The sequence below is a fragment of the Odocoileus virginianus genome, chromosome 16 (genome assembly GCF_023699985.2).
Source record: "Odocoileus virginianus isolate 20LAN1187 ecotype Illinois chromosome 16, Ovbor_1.2, whole genome shotgun sequence".
NCBI classification, from domain to species: Eukaryota; Metazoa; Chordata; class Mammalia; order Artiodactyla; family Cervidae; genus Odocoileus; species Odocoileus virginianus.
This window is the reverse complement of record NC_069689.1, coordinates 28,946,177-28,963,562: the sequence shown is the minus strand read 5'-3', so window position 1 is coordinate 28,963,562 and position 17,386 is coordinate 28,946,177. Positions and strand designations below refer to the sequence as shown.

General features: G+C 44.0%; 1 pseudogene; it reads left to right on the top strand.

Moving 5' to 3' along the window:
• The first annotated feature begins 4,445 nt into the window (after positions 1-4,445).
• Positions 4,446-17,120, top strand: LOC110152798 (ferritin light chain pseudogene; annotated as a pseudogene).
• Positions 17,121-17,386: the final 266 nt, after the last annotated feature.

The window sequence follows — 17,386 nt, the reverse complement described above, 5'->3', positions numbered from 1 at the left end:
AAGCCCTGGTCAGAGAATTAAGATCCTGCAAGTCACATGGCATGGCCAAAAGATAATTGGAAAAAAAAAAAAAAAAAGCTAGAAGAGGAAGTTAAGAAGTGAGGAGGAGGAATGAGATGAGACAGGAGGCAGTGCAGAGTTATCCTGGCTGAGAATCCAGGGCCAGGTGGCTTCTGGCGGGACCTCACTCAGTGACATCTTCCCGTCTTGACTTTTGAAATCGACAAATGAAACCAACGTGGCCTGGGCTTGGTCTTCATACTCATAAGACATAAAGGAACCAAGGCTCTTAGAGGTCAAGCAACTTGTAGGCAGCTGTAGATCTGGGATTCAAACTCAGGGCTGACACACCAAAGACCTCATGCTTGCCACCAGACCCCACCACCTCTAGCAATTAATACCCTGGGATTTGCTACCTCACCACTCCTTCCACTTCTCCTGTTTCCTATAGAGGATTGACACTGTCAGAGCCAGGAGGTTTGTGTCATGTGTCAAATACCATGAAAGCCCCACTCCCTGGGGGCCTTTCCATTGTCCAACAGAGAGTAATTAAATGAACCAGCTAGAAATCATACTTCCTGAGAAGGAAAAGACAGGCTCAGTGTAGTTCCTTATTAACAACAGCAATGGCAGCAACAACACAGAAATTCCCATCACGACAGCATAACCCAGCCTTTCCCTTACTCTCTGGTCATGGGAATTTTGGGGGCTTCCCCAGTGGCTCAGGGTTCAAGAATCCACCTGCAATGCAGGAGACACAGGTTCAATCCCTGGGTTGGGAAGACCCCTGGAGAAGGAAAGTCGGACTACCCACTCCAGTATTCTTGCCTGGAGAATTCCATGGACAGGGGAGCCTGGCAGACTACAGTCCATGGAGTTGCAAAGGAGTCTGACATGACTTAGTGACTAAACAACAACATGGAAATTTAGACTTTCTTTTTAATTGGCAGATCCATCTCATTATGATTTTTTTGTTTTTATTTATTTATTTGGCTTCCACTGGGTCTTAGTTGCCTAATGTGGCATGTGGAATCTAGTTCCCCGACCAGGGATGGAACCGGAGATCCTTGCCTTGGGGACCAGGAGCCTTAGCCACTGGACCACCAGGATAGTCCCTGGACTTGGAGTTTTTAAATCGAGGAGGGTGCACATTCAGACTCTAAGAGCAACCTGTGGACCCAGGTGCTCTGAAATGGTTCATTTTTCCTAGGCTGGTCTCATATCCCAGAGATGCCCGGGTGCCATGTTCTGGAGTCCTGAGATAGAGCCTCTACAAAAGAACATGTTATTATATTAATTCCTTTTATGCTGCAGAACACAAGGGCAAAGGCAGTCACAGGCAAACCTCAGACACTCTCTTTGAAAGTCCAGACTTGCTGTAAATCCCCTGAGGTGGTGATGCTGGGTCAGACCAACCAGGGCCTGCCATCCTCGCCAGGCAGCATGCCCATGTTTAAAGCTGCTCCAAGGAAGAGCTTCCCTCAGTGAAGCCTCAACCATCATCCTGTGCTGATACTCAGATATTTCCCTGCTTTTAAAGGCATATTCTTTCACTTTATCACAAGTGTCATCAATAGGTTATTTATATTTTGAACTCTATTGAAAAGGGGATTATATGAGGACATTTAATTTTAGTTAAGAAAATATAGAAATTACTCCCATGTATGAAAAGCAGTGCTTTAAAATGAAAGAAAATAGTTCACTTCTCACTGTCACAGCAGTAGCACTGGTAAGTACTTCTAAATTGCTCCACTCTGCTATTGTCTGAGGTCCTTGATAAGCATTCTGCATTTTAAGCTTTATCTATTTCCCATCATTAAAAAGCTCATTAGTTAGTCAGCATACTGGTACTTTCTTTACAGTTCATAAATTCAGATTATAACCTTATGGCCTATAAATGGTGCCACTCATTAGATCATCCAAAACACTAGTGTACAGACATTTAATGGGTAAGATTTAAAATTATATCTCCACATTTAGAAGTCTCAATAAAATACTGGACTGCTTAATGTTTTTATTGAGACATAAAATCAATAGTATTTTATTGTATGACAGGACTCTGCATCTCACTGAGCTATTGCAATGTTTAAATTAGGATTGGGACATATGGACTTAGTGAATGCTAGGTTCTTTTTTCCTGTTTCCATAGTGGTAAAGTTTTGCCGTGATGTCACCTCTCATATGGTTTTATTGTGAAGTGAACATATCTTCAGGATTTGGGCAGTCTATAAGAAGCAGCCCACTAGTCACAGACTGATAAGCCATGGTTCGGACAAGAACCCAATGACCTCCATACCCAGGTAACCTCAAGATGTGGAGAACGTTACTAAGGATATGGCAAAATGCTGGATATCTTGATCTGAGATCAGTAATTGGGAGGAAGAAAAGAAAGTGGCAAAGAGTGCATTGGAAAAATGAAACCCATGTTAGACAAAACATTGTTCTGTCACCCTGGCTTGAACCAATGGGCAAATGCAAACTTACCAAAATATGTCCTGAATGGAAGAGAAGGAAAATAAGCGCTGATAAAAGCTGGAAACGACACCAAATGAAAAAGAACCAAAGCAAACATCTTCTGAGGGTCCCTAGAAAACACAGGCCCGCACCGCACCCCTACATCCTCTTCCATGCTGTTGTTCTTTCTACTTGATATTTTGTCCTGGACTGGATACCATCGATCTGAAAGGACTCATAATACATTTCTACTGCCATCTTTCCCTAAGGGGACCTACCCAACTTCCATTGCCTCTCTGTGCAATAGCGAACTACATCCCAGTGTAGAGTGTGAGAGAATGAGGCTGAAGGATGATGGCAGAGCCGCTTGCAGGTGGGGGGCAAAGGTGGGGTGGTTCTGGTTACAATCTGTGAGGCATGGCATTCCCCAGTGAAGTGCTCTAGGCTGGGTCTAAAGTTTCTTAGGCTGGAGAACTTGAGGAACTATGACTCCTGTCCTGTGCGGCACTTGACAGATAGGCACATGAGTCATTTTACCAAAAATAAACTTGACTGCTTACCTCACTTACAAAAACTACCTAAATTGAGGAGAGTAGTCTCTTTCCTGGCTACTTAGCTCCCTGTTCTTCCATTTCCTTTAATCACCCCTGAATATTCATTGGAAAGACTGATGCTGAAGCTGAAACTCCAATACTTTGATCACCTGATGTGAAGAGCCAACTCATTGGAGAAGACCCTGATGCTGGGAAAGACTGAAGACAAAAAAAAAAGAAGCAGGTGGCAGAGGATGAGACGGTTAGACAGCACCACCGACTCAGTGGACATGAATTTGAGCAAACTCTGGGAGTTCTCGTGGAGGACAGAGGAGCCTGGCATGCTGCCATCCACGGGGGTCATAAAGAGTTGGACACACACGACTTAGCGACTAGACAACACCACCACAGTGACTCTTAACAGTTTCCCTTTCCTCAGCTATCCCTCAACACCAGGTAGCATCTGGTTCAATAAATTTTATTCACTGAGGCCTGTCTTTAAGAATCTTCTGTAATGCCCAAGTCCTGGGGTTGCATGGGCCCTCGCCCCTTGAGAAGCATATATGACTGTTTTCTAAATACCAGCCTCTCCCTCTCCCTTGCCATGTCCCTCCCTGCCTACCGAACCACCTCCTGCACTCCACTCTCATCCCAAAGCTGTGCACACACAGCCCAAAGACACCAGCTTCAGAGTACAACTCTAGGAATTCTAGGTACTATTCCCAAGTCTACTGGGCCCGCCTCTGGGACCTTAAAACTATGTTCTAACACAGTGTGGCTTGGCATCTGTAACTCAATAATAACAATAACCTAAATTCTAAATACTGTTAAGAAGCCAGCAGTGAAAAAACAGTGGGAGTCATGGAGAATGAAGGTGTTACACCTGTTCTTAGCCAGTGTAGCTCCTCTATGGAAGCTACTATTGTTCTTGTGTGAAATAAGGACAGTCCTCTGGGGAGATGCCTCCTTATGAGAACACCTATTTCCTTAAACACATTCCCCAACTTTATTGCTATCATTCTGATGACCTCACCACACCACTGAAAACATCATCTCTACATCTTGGCCAGCGTCTCAAATTGAGGCAAACACCTTGAAATCTTTAGCAAAACATTTTAAAGCTCTGGCTCCAAATTTCCCTTGGTCTGCTATTTTTCAAGAATCTTAGCCTGTGTGTGAGGCTTGCTTTATACAACAGATATGCTTTTGGGAGTGGGCAGTACAATTTCTGTGGTTAAAATTCCGTTTTAGGTATACCAGAGGACCTCATTATACCAACAACCAATTTGAGGAACTGTCTTGTAAAGCAAAAAACCCAACGCATTTCTGTTTGGAGAGTAGATGTTCTTAAGCCAAGGCACATCTCAGCACCCCCACCTCTTTTGCTGCCTGACCAGGAACATCTGTGACTGGGTGAGGTCTCGCCTCAGTTCAATTCAGTAGCAGTTTGTTCTCTGGATGTTTGACTCCTGCCTGCTTCACTCTTCTGGGCAGACTCTGCTCATTCCAGTTTCCTCCCGTTTAAGCAAACAACACGTTGCTGTTTCACCACCGCAAGTCTGGCCCCCGGCTCTGCCACTGCTCACCTCCCTGACCTCCCCTACGAAGCCTGGCCCTCCTCAGCCTCTGCAGCCCACAGCCAGCCCCAAGGCCCGATTCCCCAGGCTTATCCTCATGTCTGCAGATGCCCTTCTGAGCCCCAACAACCAGCTCATACCCTACACAGCAAGGTCTCAGCACTTCTCAGAAATCCGCCTGTTAGGCGGCACCCCGCAGGTCTATCAGGCCTGCCCTTGCCCAGCTCCAAGACCAAAGAACAAGCTCGGCACCAGTGATAGAGGCATCAGTAGTTTAAAACTTCGGGGGAGCTTACATGTCGGAAGCAGGTCCTGAAGCAACAACCCACCACCACCGTGTGCTGCTGGCGGCCAGGCTGCGGGCAGAACATGGTGGCCATCCTCTCTCCTTGAAGCATGGGGAGGTTACCAGTTGGGGAAATTGATATCAGATTGACACATTGGTTATCATGGAAACCAGCAAGCTGCACGCCCCTCACCAACCCTTTGATAAGCATTGGAGAGTTCTGAGCTAAAGCTAGGACAGTCACCAGCTGAGGCAGGGGCAAATAGGTAAGGGTCAGTCAGGTGAGTAGGGTGTAGGTGAAGCGGGTTCTGGGCAAAGGATGGATGTACAGAGAGCAAGAGAACAGCCATCTTGGATGGCCTGAACTTCCACCAGAGCTTTGCCTCTCCCATCCCTGCATTTTAGAAGTCAGGGCTACAGCGGATGGTATTTCTTCCTATTATTCAGTTTCTGTGGACAGCAATCCATGTCACTCATCCACACAGTAAAGCAGCGTGTTACAGCCCAACACCATAATAAAGCACAGAACACATGGTGATAGCTCTTAGCCTGGCCAAGTCCGTGCTCTAAGAGGCAGTCCTGTCATCAAGAGGCTGAAAAGGCCCTCCAAACTCAGGAGCCTGGGAGGGAGGGACAGGACAAAGCCTGGCCTATGCTGGTCCTGTGTTAGTTAAGACACCTGGCACAGAAAGGCCATACAGAGTTATTGTCTATGGAAGCCGTGGAAATCCACGGCCCTCAGCCTCCAACGCCCACCACTCCTCAATAATCCAGTTCCCTGACATTAAATGTGCAATGACTCACAGCTGCTGAGAAATAGAAACTTACCTACCACATGTATATTTTGCATAGGTTTGTGTGATAGGCAGAATAATGCCCCCACTCCCCAGATGTCCCCTGACCCTGTGGATGGGTTACCTTACACGGCAAAAGAAACGCTGCAGATGTGACTGAGTTACGGATTTGTGATGAGATGATCTTGGATCATCCAGGTGGGCCCAGTGTAATAACGTAAATCCTTAAAACTAGAGATTCTTTCTCACCTGTGGTCAGAGGGAAACGTGACTACCGAAGAACAGTGAAAGAAAATGTGGCTCTGAAGAGACACAATCCAAGGAGTGTGGGTAGCCTCTAGAAGTTGGAAAAGGCGAGGAAAGGAACACAGCCCTGGTGACACCTTGACCCTTTCCAGACCTCTGATGAGAAAAGCCAACTCACTGGAAAAGACCCTGATGCTGGGTAAGAGAAGGGAGTGACAGAGCATGAGATGGTTGGATGGCATCACTGACTCAATAGACATGCCGCTGCTGCTAGGTCACGTCAGTTGTGTCCGACTCTGTGCAAACCCACAGACGGCAGCCCACCAGGCTCCCCTGTCCCTGGGATTCTCCAGCCAAGAACACTGGAGTGGGTTGCCATTTCCTTCTCCAATGCATGAAAGTGAAAAGTGAAAGTGAAGTTGCTCAGTTGTGTCTGTCTGAGCAGACTCAGGGAGACAGTGCTGGACAGGGAAGGCTGGCGTGCTGCAGTTCATGGGGTTGCAAAGAGTTAGACACGACGTACTGACTGAACAACAATAGGAAACAAACAGTCTGGAAGAGTAGTTTGCTGAAGTTGTTGCTACAGTTTATCTTACTTAAATGCTATAAGATCTTTTATCACATCTCACCTTCCAGAGGTCTTCTGGAAACAAATTACTCCCTTGCTGCTTTTCTTTTTCCTTTCACATGTAGACTGAGGCTTCATCAGACTTATTCTACTGGAAGGCTCCAGCAATACTATCTCAGTGTTAGAGACAGAGATAGCGATCTCTCCCCAAATAGGAGAGCAAACCAGTCAATCCTAAAGGAAATCAGTCTTGAATATTCATTGGAAGGACTGATACTGAAGCTGAAACTCCAATACTCTGGCCCCCTGATGCGAAGAACTGACTCGTTGGAAAAGACCCTGATGCTGGGAAAGATTGGGTTGGCATCACTGACTCAATAGACATGAGTTTGAGCAAGCTCCGGGAATTGGTGATGGACAGGGAGGCCTGGCGTGCTGCAGTCCATGGGGTCGCAAAGAGTCGGACACGACTGAGTGACTAAACTGATAGCCCCCGACAAGAACAATCCACACAGGATGCTACATTTTCTCCCTCAAAAAGGGGATATGGAGGGTATCATGTGGGGGCCAGCGAATGTATTAACCAAAGACACGCTCCAGGGAATAAGAATGAAAAGAAGATGTTTTGACTAGCTTGACTATGGCACTTCATCCCTGGAGTCATTCCCTCAAGTCTAAATTGCCGCTGACTGGGTAGTTTTCCCTCTAAAAGCTTCGGGATGACCGTGTGTGCTGCCCTGGAGGAAGGCCTGAGGGGAGAAGACAATAGCTGTGAAAGAATCAGAGCTCTCACCCCTAACCACTCCCCTCCCCAACCAGGAAAAGTTAAGAAAACCACCAAATGTGGCCTCAGAAAAATGCCTAGTCAAGCAGTTGTTTCGTCCCTGCCTGTTGAACATTTGGGTTGCCCAATGCAAATGTTAAAGCTGTGTTCAAACCAGAAAAAATAAAAATAATAAGCTGTCAGAATAATTACTAAGAACATGCAAGGATTATACAAAGTAAACTGCAGCCTGCAAAAAAGAGAATTGCATGTTAGCTAATTGTTAATTTTAGCAATCGCAGTGGCTAATTACCACGGCTCACATTGACTATTAGCTTGATGCCCCAGCACCTGCTTTCTCCAATGAACAGATTTCTTCATCGCTAGCACAGGAGCAAAATGTGTAATTATTGGCCATCATTGGGGCGATTTTTCAGTGATTCTTTTGTGTGATGTGAATAAAGCATAATGACATATTTTATTAGAGGGCAAATAGCTGTTTGTTAATGGAAATGATTTGAAATCCAAAAAAAACTAGAAGCTAGGAGCATGTTTTCGGTATCAGCGTGAATTCAAATGTATTTTCTTTTAACTCTTTATAAAAGGAGCATAGAAATCAAATCTAAACTGAGTATAATATATTTAATGATATGTACAAACACAGCATTGATTAATTACCTCAAATGCTTTCACTGGTACACCATTTATTTTGTTTCAGTCATGTGTTAAATTTTAGTATTTCATATTTAAATTCTTATTTCTTGGTCCGAGAGTCTTGGCGAAGCTGGCCTGCGTCACACCTCATTTCCTGGAGAACTCTCTTTTCATTGGTATACGTGGCACTTTGGGAGAGCTCTGAAAACCCAGGCTCATTGCTTTGAGAGCTGACGTACCAGCATCTCCCTAAAAAGATGGGCATGAATTAGGTTATCAACACCCAACTGTCAGCCACTGGGTGGACTGGACATTGTAAATAAGGTGCCCTGAGGATAAGACTGGAACTCTTTCAGGCTTGGAAATGACCTTCTTTTCCCTTTCCTGACAAAATTAATAGATCTACTACTGGAATCTATTAAATAATAAAAGCAACGTCCATCTTCAGCTAAGGGATATAAATGAAGAGTATGTCTGTGTGTGTTTACTTATCTGCTGGAAAACAGTACTTCCATTGGTCATAATGCAACATAGCAGGGTCTTTTCTTTCAACTCTGTCCCCGACAAGGTTCTCAAATCTCCATTTAGCCTGTTTTCTTCTCCTACCCCTAACCAATTTCTATGTTCTTATAATGGACAATAATTCTAATTATGGTGCTATGAAGTTTGAGCATAAAGTCCTCCGAAACTCTCAAATGCAAAAAAAAAAAAATCCATTTAAGAATGGATTCATGAAGAATTAACGCTAACATGATCAGCTCACCCTGTTGGTTTGATCCAGCTCAGGGGTAAAAAGCTGGTTTGGAGTGTTTAATTCCACCACATATTTATACCTTATTTGTGTGTCTAACTCTGAACACCCTGTGCTGAATTCTTCCTAAACCATGACACAAGAAAAGGCGCCTCTCGTTCTCCACAGGAAAGATTAAAGGGCTGTGCTTGAGATGTGTTTGCTGAGCTTTCGTCACTTCATTCCACTCAGGTTGGATTATGAAAGTTGTGTATTTTCAAAGGTCACTGGAAGGCAACCCACCTCTATTTCCTGAGTGTGGAGAACTGGCTCCTAATTGCCAGGCTTATTGTTTTATTACCACTGTTTACAAACAGGGAGAAACTCCCTTGAATGGGCACGTCCATTTCTTACCACAGGCCTCCCCACTAGTTTAAGATGTAGATAAGTTCAGTATTCAGGTTCACTGTGTGACCCATTAAACTGGTATTGAGGTATAATTTGTGTGTTTTCCCAGTACCGTAGCACATAGAATGGGGTTCATTTCCACACGTTTGAATAAATTTATCCAGTTCAGTGAACCTGTTGTGAAGCTCAGCAAAACTCACTAGGTGGCTTTAAAGTCCTGTAATTAGCCCATTACAGAAAATCTGTACTTTGGATTTTTGCACATTGGTTAATAAGCATAACATGCTTCATATATAAATAACATTACATTAAATGATGCAATATAAAGGAATTAAAGGCCAATGGAATTAAACAAAATACTTGAAAGAGACCTCAAATTAGCATGCTTAATTCCAACTCACTGCGCAGGAAAAGCCCCTGGCTCTTACTGTACAGCGCTCCCCACGAGCTCAGGACGCCGCCGGCTGTGCGCGAGGGGCCGGGCTCTCTGTCTGCGTGGCCTAGCGTCACCTGTCGACTCTGTTAAGTTTGGGGTGAGTTTACCTTGACCTCATTTCCTTTTGTTTCTAATTATGGACAAGGAGACAAGTTGAGGGGACAGAAAAAAAAAATTAAAAAAAATAAAAGATATTCACCTCTCTGCAGAATGAAGTTCTATTCCCATTTAAACATCAAATATAGTGTAACAGTAGGGTAAACCTGCTCCAATGAATCAAGAACAACAAGTGCGACACAAAGATGAAGTCGCCCTACAGTCATATAAACAGTAACAGGAAAAGAGTTGAACTACCACTCCATAGAGAAGGTAAGCTTCCTGAAAGCAAAAACCCTGATGGTCTTTGCCTTTATGTTCCACACCCCGCCCCCGGCCCTGCACCTCTGCCAGCACAGTTCCTTCATTCATTCATTCACCCCACTGTTAATTGAGCACCTTCTGCATATCAAGCACTGAAACAGGTTTTGGAAACAGTAAATAAAAGAAACAGCGGAAAAGAAACTGACTAGTTAGCCAAAAATCGATCCTGCAAAATTAATTCATCAAATAATCAAATACTGAATCACTAACTTGTCAGATTTACCAAATGTAATCAAAACCAGTTTCTTTTAACTATTTATACAATTTACACAATTTTTATAGGATGGTCTTAGTTGGTCAGTTTTTATTGGCTTTTTATAGCAGCATTTTGAAGAACCATAATGTATCAAAACCTATGGATACTTTAATCTTCTCATAGGCAAATTTTATACTCATAAAATGTCATATTTTACCCAAAATTTTAGTTATTATCTGAAGAACTATTTGGCCTTACACAGATTTCTTCTTTAACTCATTTACAGTTCTGTCAACTCTTTAGCTTTCTAGGATTATTTTTGTCAGTTTCCTAAGACGAATACTGGCTTCAGTATACGATGCTGTTGCTTCATTATTTCCAAGCTCATTTCTAGTTTTACCTGCCATTTTAGCATTTTTAGAAATTTTAACCAAGGTTTAAATCCTTTTTTGTAAACTTTAGTTTTATGGTAACATGTAAATCAAATTTAAATTTCTGCCATTCATTTAATCTTGCCAACCTCTTATGAGCCTCTTGACTTGATTTATGCAACTTTGAACACACGTGCCCTTTTATTTTAGATTTTTTGATGCATTACAACCACATAAAAGTACCTTAGTTTTCCCTTGCTAGAAAATAAAAATTGAATCTTCAGTTCAGTTGCTCAGTCATGTTGACTCTTTGCGACCCCATGGACTATAGCACACCAGGCCTCCCTGTCCATCACCAACTCCCGAAGTTTACGCAAACTCATGTCCATCGAGTCAGTGGTACCATCCAACTATCTCTGTCGTCCCCTTCTCCACTCACCTTCAATCTTTCCCAGCATCAGGGTCTTTTCCAGTGAGTCAGTTCTTCGCATCAGGTGGCCAAAGTATTGGAGTTTCAGCTTCAGAATCAGTCCTTCAAATGAATTTTCAGGATTGATTTCCTTTAGGACAGACTGGTTGGATCTCCTTTCTGTCCAAGGGACTCTCAAGAGTCTTAACACCACAGTTCAAAAGCATAAATTCTTCGGCACCCAGGTTTCATTATAGTCCAACTCTCACATCCACACATGACTACTGGAAAAACCAAAGCTTTGACTAGACGGACCTTTGTTGGCAAAGTAATGTCTCTGCTTTTTAATAAGTTGTCTAGGTTGGCCATAGCTTTTCTTCCAAGGAGCAAGCATCTTTTAATTTCATGGCCACAGTCACTATCTGCAGCGATTTTGGAGCCCAAGAAAATAAAGTCTGTCACTGTTTCCCCATCTATTTGCCATGAAGTGATGGGACCAGATGCCATGATCTTAGTTTTCTGAATGTTGAGTTTTAAGCCAACTTTTTCACTCTCATGTTTCACTTTCATCAAGAGGCTCTTTAGTTCTTCACTTTCTGCCATAATGGTGGTGTCATCTGCATATCTGAGGTTATTGATATTTCTCCCAGGAATCCTGATTCCAGCTTGTGCTTCATCCAGTCCAGCATTTCTCATGATGTACTCTGCATATAAGTTAAATAAGCAGGGTGACAATATACAGCCTTGACATACTTCTTTCTCGATTTGGAACCAGTCTGCTGTTTCATGTCCCGTTCTAACTGTTGCTTCTTGACCTGCATACTTCTTATTTCCATAATTGTCTAATTTTTTTCAAATGTAACCATGATTAATAATCTTTTTACAATTGTTGGGGCTTTCCTGATAGCTCAGTTGGTAAAGAATCCACCTGCAATGCAGGAGACCCCGGTTGGCTGGGAAGATCCCCTGAAGAGGGGAAAGGCTACTCACTCCAGTATTCTTGGGCTTCCCTTGTGGCTCAGCTGGTAAAGAATTCACTTGCAATTCAGGAGACCTGGGTTTGATCCCTAGGAGAAGATCTCCCGGAGAAGGGAAAGGCTGCTCACTCCAGTATTCTGGCCTAGAGAATTCCATGGACTGAATAGTCCAAGGGGTCTCAAAGACTGAGTGACTTTCACTCTTAATATCACTTACAATTGCTTGGTAGACTTTTGCAGTACAATTGCCACTTACAATTGGCATGGTAGACTTCTGTTTCTAGTGCTTAAATTTTTAAATGTCAGCATTACACATAGGATGAGATTGTTTCAGTTGACTTAGTTTCCCCATCTTTCTGAATATCATTTGGGATTGCTCTTTAAACATTTTTACATTCTTTCACCAATCCTTCAAATGGCATATTACCTTAATTTTATATGACTAGCAATTAGTGTCTAAGATCCCTGCATTTCATATGAATTCAGTTACTCTGAATTCCTCTTCAGCAATTTGATACTTAAAGGCATGAATGTTAGATTTGGGGTACTAATCTTTAAGTTTTGGTTACTGGTTATTAAATTACTCTTTCTTGAATATTTGATATATACTCTAAAAGGCTAACCCATTCTGTAATCCTTAGCATTTAACAATCCAATGTTCCTTAAAATGCCTTTAAGAAAAAATTAAAACCAATCAACTAAACCTTCACGGAAGTCATCAAAAGCTTTTAATATATTCTCTCCAATAAAACCGGCTGTATAATTTATAACAGAAAAATAACTTACACTGTTGAACTGGTACATTGCTAAATGTAGCCATCACTCCAAACACTGGACTTCAGCAAATTATTTTTATAAGTGACTCAGAGCTAAAAATAATGAAAAAATAACAATAAAACAGCCTGGCCCCTGCCCTCATGGAGCTTACCACTGAGACAGACAGGCAGGAGTCAAGGAATCCTATTTCCCAGGTTAATGATATCAGGAAGGCATATTGTGGGGGAACTGCCTCATTAGGGAGGCCAGGTCTGGAAGCGGAGATTAACCAGGCAAAGCTGGGGGAAAGCAGCTCTCCAGTAAGAGTGAAAAGTGTGCGCAAAGACCCAGACCTACAGCATGGATTCAGAAGAGGCCCCTGCAACTGTCGAATGAATGATCTGCTGCTTGAGACTTCAGATTCGATGAGCCCTCCCTCAGAGAATGATCCTCCTTGAAGCTAAGGGGTCCTTCGACCTGCCTCCTGCAGAGTGTGTCTGGGAGGCCTGCCCAGCTAAGATCAGCCAGGGCACAGGTGTCTACCCTCTCACCCACACAGGAAGGGCTTCTGTGTCCCTCACCCCACCCTTGGTTCTGTCTCAGTGTTTCCCTAGAACAAGTTTTTCTTGTTGAAAAGCGAGAAACTTAGTGCTAGTAGCTGAAGGCATTGTCAGCCGTCACCAATTCTCCACAGACAAGCATTCCTAGAGACTATTATTAATTAGCTTCATCCTAAATAACCCCACAGAACATCAGCTCTTGTAGCACTTGCCTGATTTTCAGGCTTATTTTCTCAGAATTTACTTCTCTGATGAGTGACATGAGATTCTCTTCTGGGGGTGGTCTGAAATGCAGAGCTAAGGAACTCACCCCAAACTCACAGAATCAAAATTTTACAGGGAAAGAATCTGGGTCTATTCATTTTAATAACCACACCCCCGCCAGGTGTTGGCTCAGTGGGTAAAGAATCTGCCTGTGATGCAGGAGACACAGAAGATGTGGGTTCAATCCCTGGCTCAGGAAGATACCCTGGGGAAGCAAATGGCACCCCACTCCAATATTCTCGCCTGAAAAAAAAAAAAATCCCAGACAGAGGTGTCTGGTGGGCTACAGTCCAAAGGGTCTCAAAGAGTCGGATATGACTGAACAACTAAACACACACACAGGTAATTTTACATCGTAAAATTTGAGAACCACTGGTATGAATGTTCAATAAATAAAACTTGAAGAAAATATTGTGGCAGGGTTTATCAGATGGGTTTTTACCTGTTATTTTGAGTAATTGTTGGTTTTTCTCTTGCCTTCATGTTGGAAAATTTGGGTTGGGTGAAGGGCATTGCTGGTCTTTCTCTCCTAACACCAAGCCAAATGCTTCTCTGGGAGCTCTGTTCTGGGCTCCACGTGTCAGCACCGATTTGCTTTGCACACACACTGGGGCTTAGGGTGTCTGGATCTTGGCATATCCCAGGCTAGAGCCACAGCTAGGGGGGGAACACCTCTTTCACACCTGAGCCCATCTCCCTGCATCAACTATTTCCATGCTTAACTGTGGGACAACACCTTCCCCACAAGAAAAATGTCTGTGCCTTCACTCAGCATCCTTTCATTTCCTAACTGCCCCCCTAGACCACCCGCAGTATATAAATTAGATAGAAACGAGATTTCTAGGTAAGATATTTTTGGTTGACATCCATAGCATTATAGCCCAGGGCCCCTAGAGTTTGGTTTGCTCTGGGTAAGCAGTTCCCATAAAGGTGTACAAACACCCACTGAGTTCAAGTCTTCCATGGGAAGTTCGCTTAGGAGAGGAGTCAAAGGAAACTGTGAAGCTAGAGAAAAGGAGGAAGTATTAAGAACTCAGATTATGGATTGAAACAGACCTTGGTCCTCCTCCTGCTCTTTCCCAGAATTGTAGTATAACTCGGGAAAGCCATCCAGCTGCTCAGCGTAGTTCCCTCCCAGTGACATGGGAGTGATAATAGCTTTTCCCTCATGTCGTGATGATCAAATGAGACAATGTTTATAAAGTCTTCAGTACATCTGGCACACAACCCTCAGAAATTTTCAGTTAGCTTTCATAATTTTTAAAATAAACTGACTAGTCCTGCCTGATAACCTGAATGGCAAACAGACATTATAGAGTTAATCTATCTTTTTTTTTTTTTGTTATACATTGAAATGAATTAGCCATGGATTTACATGTATTCCCCATCCCAGTCCCCGCTCCCACCTCCCTCTCCACCCGATCCCTCTGGGTCTTCCCAGTGCACCATGCCCGAGCACTTGTCTCATGCACCCAACCTGGGCTGGTTATCTGTTTCACCCTAGATAATATACATGTTTCAATGCTGTTCTCTTGAAACATCCCACCCTCGCCTTCTCCCAGATCTTTAACCAAACAAGGGTACAAAGTGAGAAATCCCATGATGTCACCTATATTACACACAACCTTTTTGCTCTAGAAAGAGGGGCACTTGGTGATCTGGTTATTTCTCAAGGAATGAGGCATAACAGAAGCACAAGGGACTTTCTGGGTGTGTACCTGGAAGTTTGGGGGCTCTTCGTTTACAGCTCTTTGCTATCATAATGGGCTTTCCTGATGGTTCAGTTGATAAAGAATCTGCCATGCAGGAGACTGCCTGCAATGCAGGGGACTGCCTGCAATGCAGGAGACCTGGGTTCTACCCCTGGGTCGGGAAGATCCCTGGAGAGGGAAATGACAACCCACTCCAGTATTCATGCCTGGGAAATCCCATGAAAAGAGGAGCCTGGCAGGTTACAGTCCATGGGGTTGCTCAAGAGTCAGATACGACTTAGCAATTAAATCACCACCAATGATAGATCAATAAGAATCTTACAGGTAAAATTTATTCACTCAAGAGGTATTTATTGTATACTCACAATGTGTAAGGCACTAAATTGGTTTAGACTGGATCCTCCCAAGATGTCTAGTTACTCAGGGTGACGAAAAATATAAAAACAACAGAGAGGTTGAAAGACAAGTTGCTTTCACAGTTCAGAAGAGGGACAGATTCCTTCTTAGCAGGACAACAGAAAGCTTTATGGAGGAGACAGCATTTAACCTAGGACTTGAACGAGGAAAAGGAATTGGACAACCAGATGTGGGAGTGAGGAGATCCCCAAAGAGAAGGCCCAGTGAAGCCAGGAGGTAGGAGAAGAGACAGAAAACAGAGTCATGTATTAATTTGAGTGAACTACAATGAGATACTTTTCACTGAAGTTTCCCACAGAAACGTGAGGCATTTACTTGGGAGTTTCCTAGGGAAACAAGAAAGCTTCTTTATTAACATAGACAGTTAAAACAGGAAGAATCCCCTACATATGTATTCTACCCAGTTTTTGAAAGAGGTTACCCTTTGGAAAGGACTTCCCTGATGGCTCAGATGGTAGAGAATCTGCCTGCAAGGCGGGAGACCTGGGCTCAATCCCTGGGTCAGGAAGATTCCCTGGAGCCCCAGAGAAGGGAGTGGCTGCCCACTCCAGCATTCTTGCCTGGAGAATCCCAGGGACAGAGGAGCCAGGCGGACTATAGTCCATGGGGTCGCAGAGAGTCAGACAAAACTGAACGACTAAGCACGCACGCATCCCTTGGTAAATATTCCAGGTGAAAATACTGTCATTAGAGTTTTACGGCAATGATATAAAACCTCCAATGATGCAGAGACTAACAGTTTAACATACAACAGATTTTCACCATTTGCACCATCCTTTTTTTCTTTCTTTCTTATTTTAATTAACTATAAAGCCCTACTGTGTACCTCTCAGGATGTGGTGAAGATTTTGTTAGTTGATCAGGACATGAACCATGTCATGAAAAGAATTATCCAGTAGTGCACTCCTTGGTTCTGCAGCTCTCTCCCTTGTTTCAACAATATTTGCACAGAACAGACCCCAGGGACACCCCTTGCTCCAGCCTCAGACCACCCCAACAGCTGCAACCTTCAAATCAGCCAATCAACCATCCTTGGCCACTGGGACCAGTTTTCTGAGGTTATTTCCTTATTACCGATCACCATGAACTTACAGGTCATCAGAATTATTCCACGGAGGTGGAGGCCGCTGTCAATATACACCTACAGGTCTCCCATACCTACCTCTCTCCGGGCTTCTGTTTCCACCTGGAGAATGTGGTTCTGGAGGGCGTGGGACCATCTTTTCCGCGAAATGGGCGAGGAGAAGCGCGAGGATGCCAAGCGTCTCTTAAAAATGCAAAACCAGTACTGCTGCCACGCAGTCTACCAGGACGTGCAAAAGCCATCTCAAAATGAGTGGGGTCAAACCCAGGACACTACGGAAGCCGCCATGCTCAGGGAGAAGGGCCTCAACCAGGCCCTTTCAGATCTGCGTAGCCTGGGTTCAGCCCACCAGACCTTCTCCTCTGACTTCCTGGAAAGCCGGGTCCTCGAAGAGCAGGTGAAACTCATCAAGAAGATGGGCGACCACGTGACTAACCTCTGCAAGCTGACTGGTCCCCAGGCTGGGCTGGGCGAGTATCTCTTGGAAAGGCTCACCCTTAGGTAGGACCAGGAGCCTCCATGCCCGGCGGCCTTTGGGGAAACCCTCTGATATAAGGGCTTCTGCTTGAAGCCTCTCTTTGCAGCCACAAGGCAGTCTTTTAACCACCCTGGAGCCCTCTCCGAAGCCGTGGACCAAATTGATACAAGGTTTTTGCGGGGAGCTGGAAGAATTACCCAGCTGATCACCATGACTAGAACATTTGGGCTTCCCAGGTGGCGCAGAGCTAAAGAATCTGCCTGCTGATGCGGGAGACGCAGGAGATGCGAATT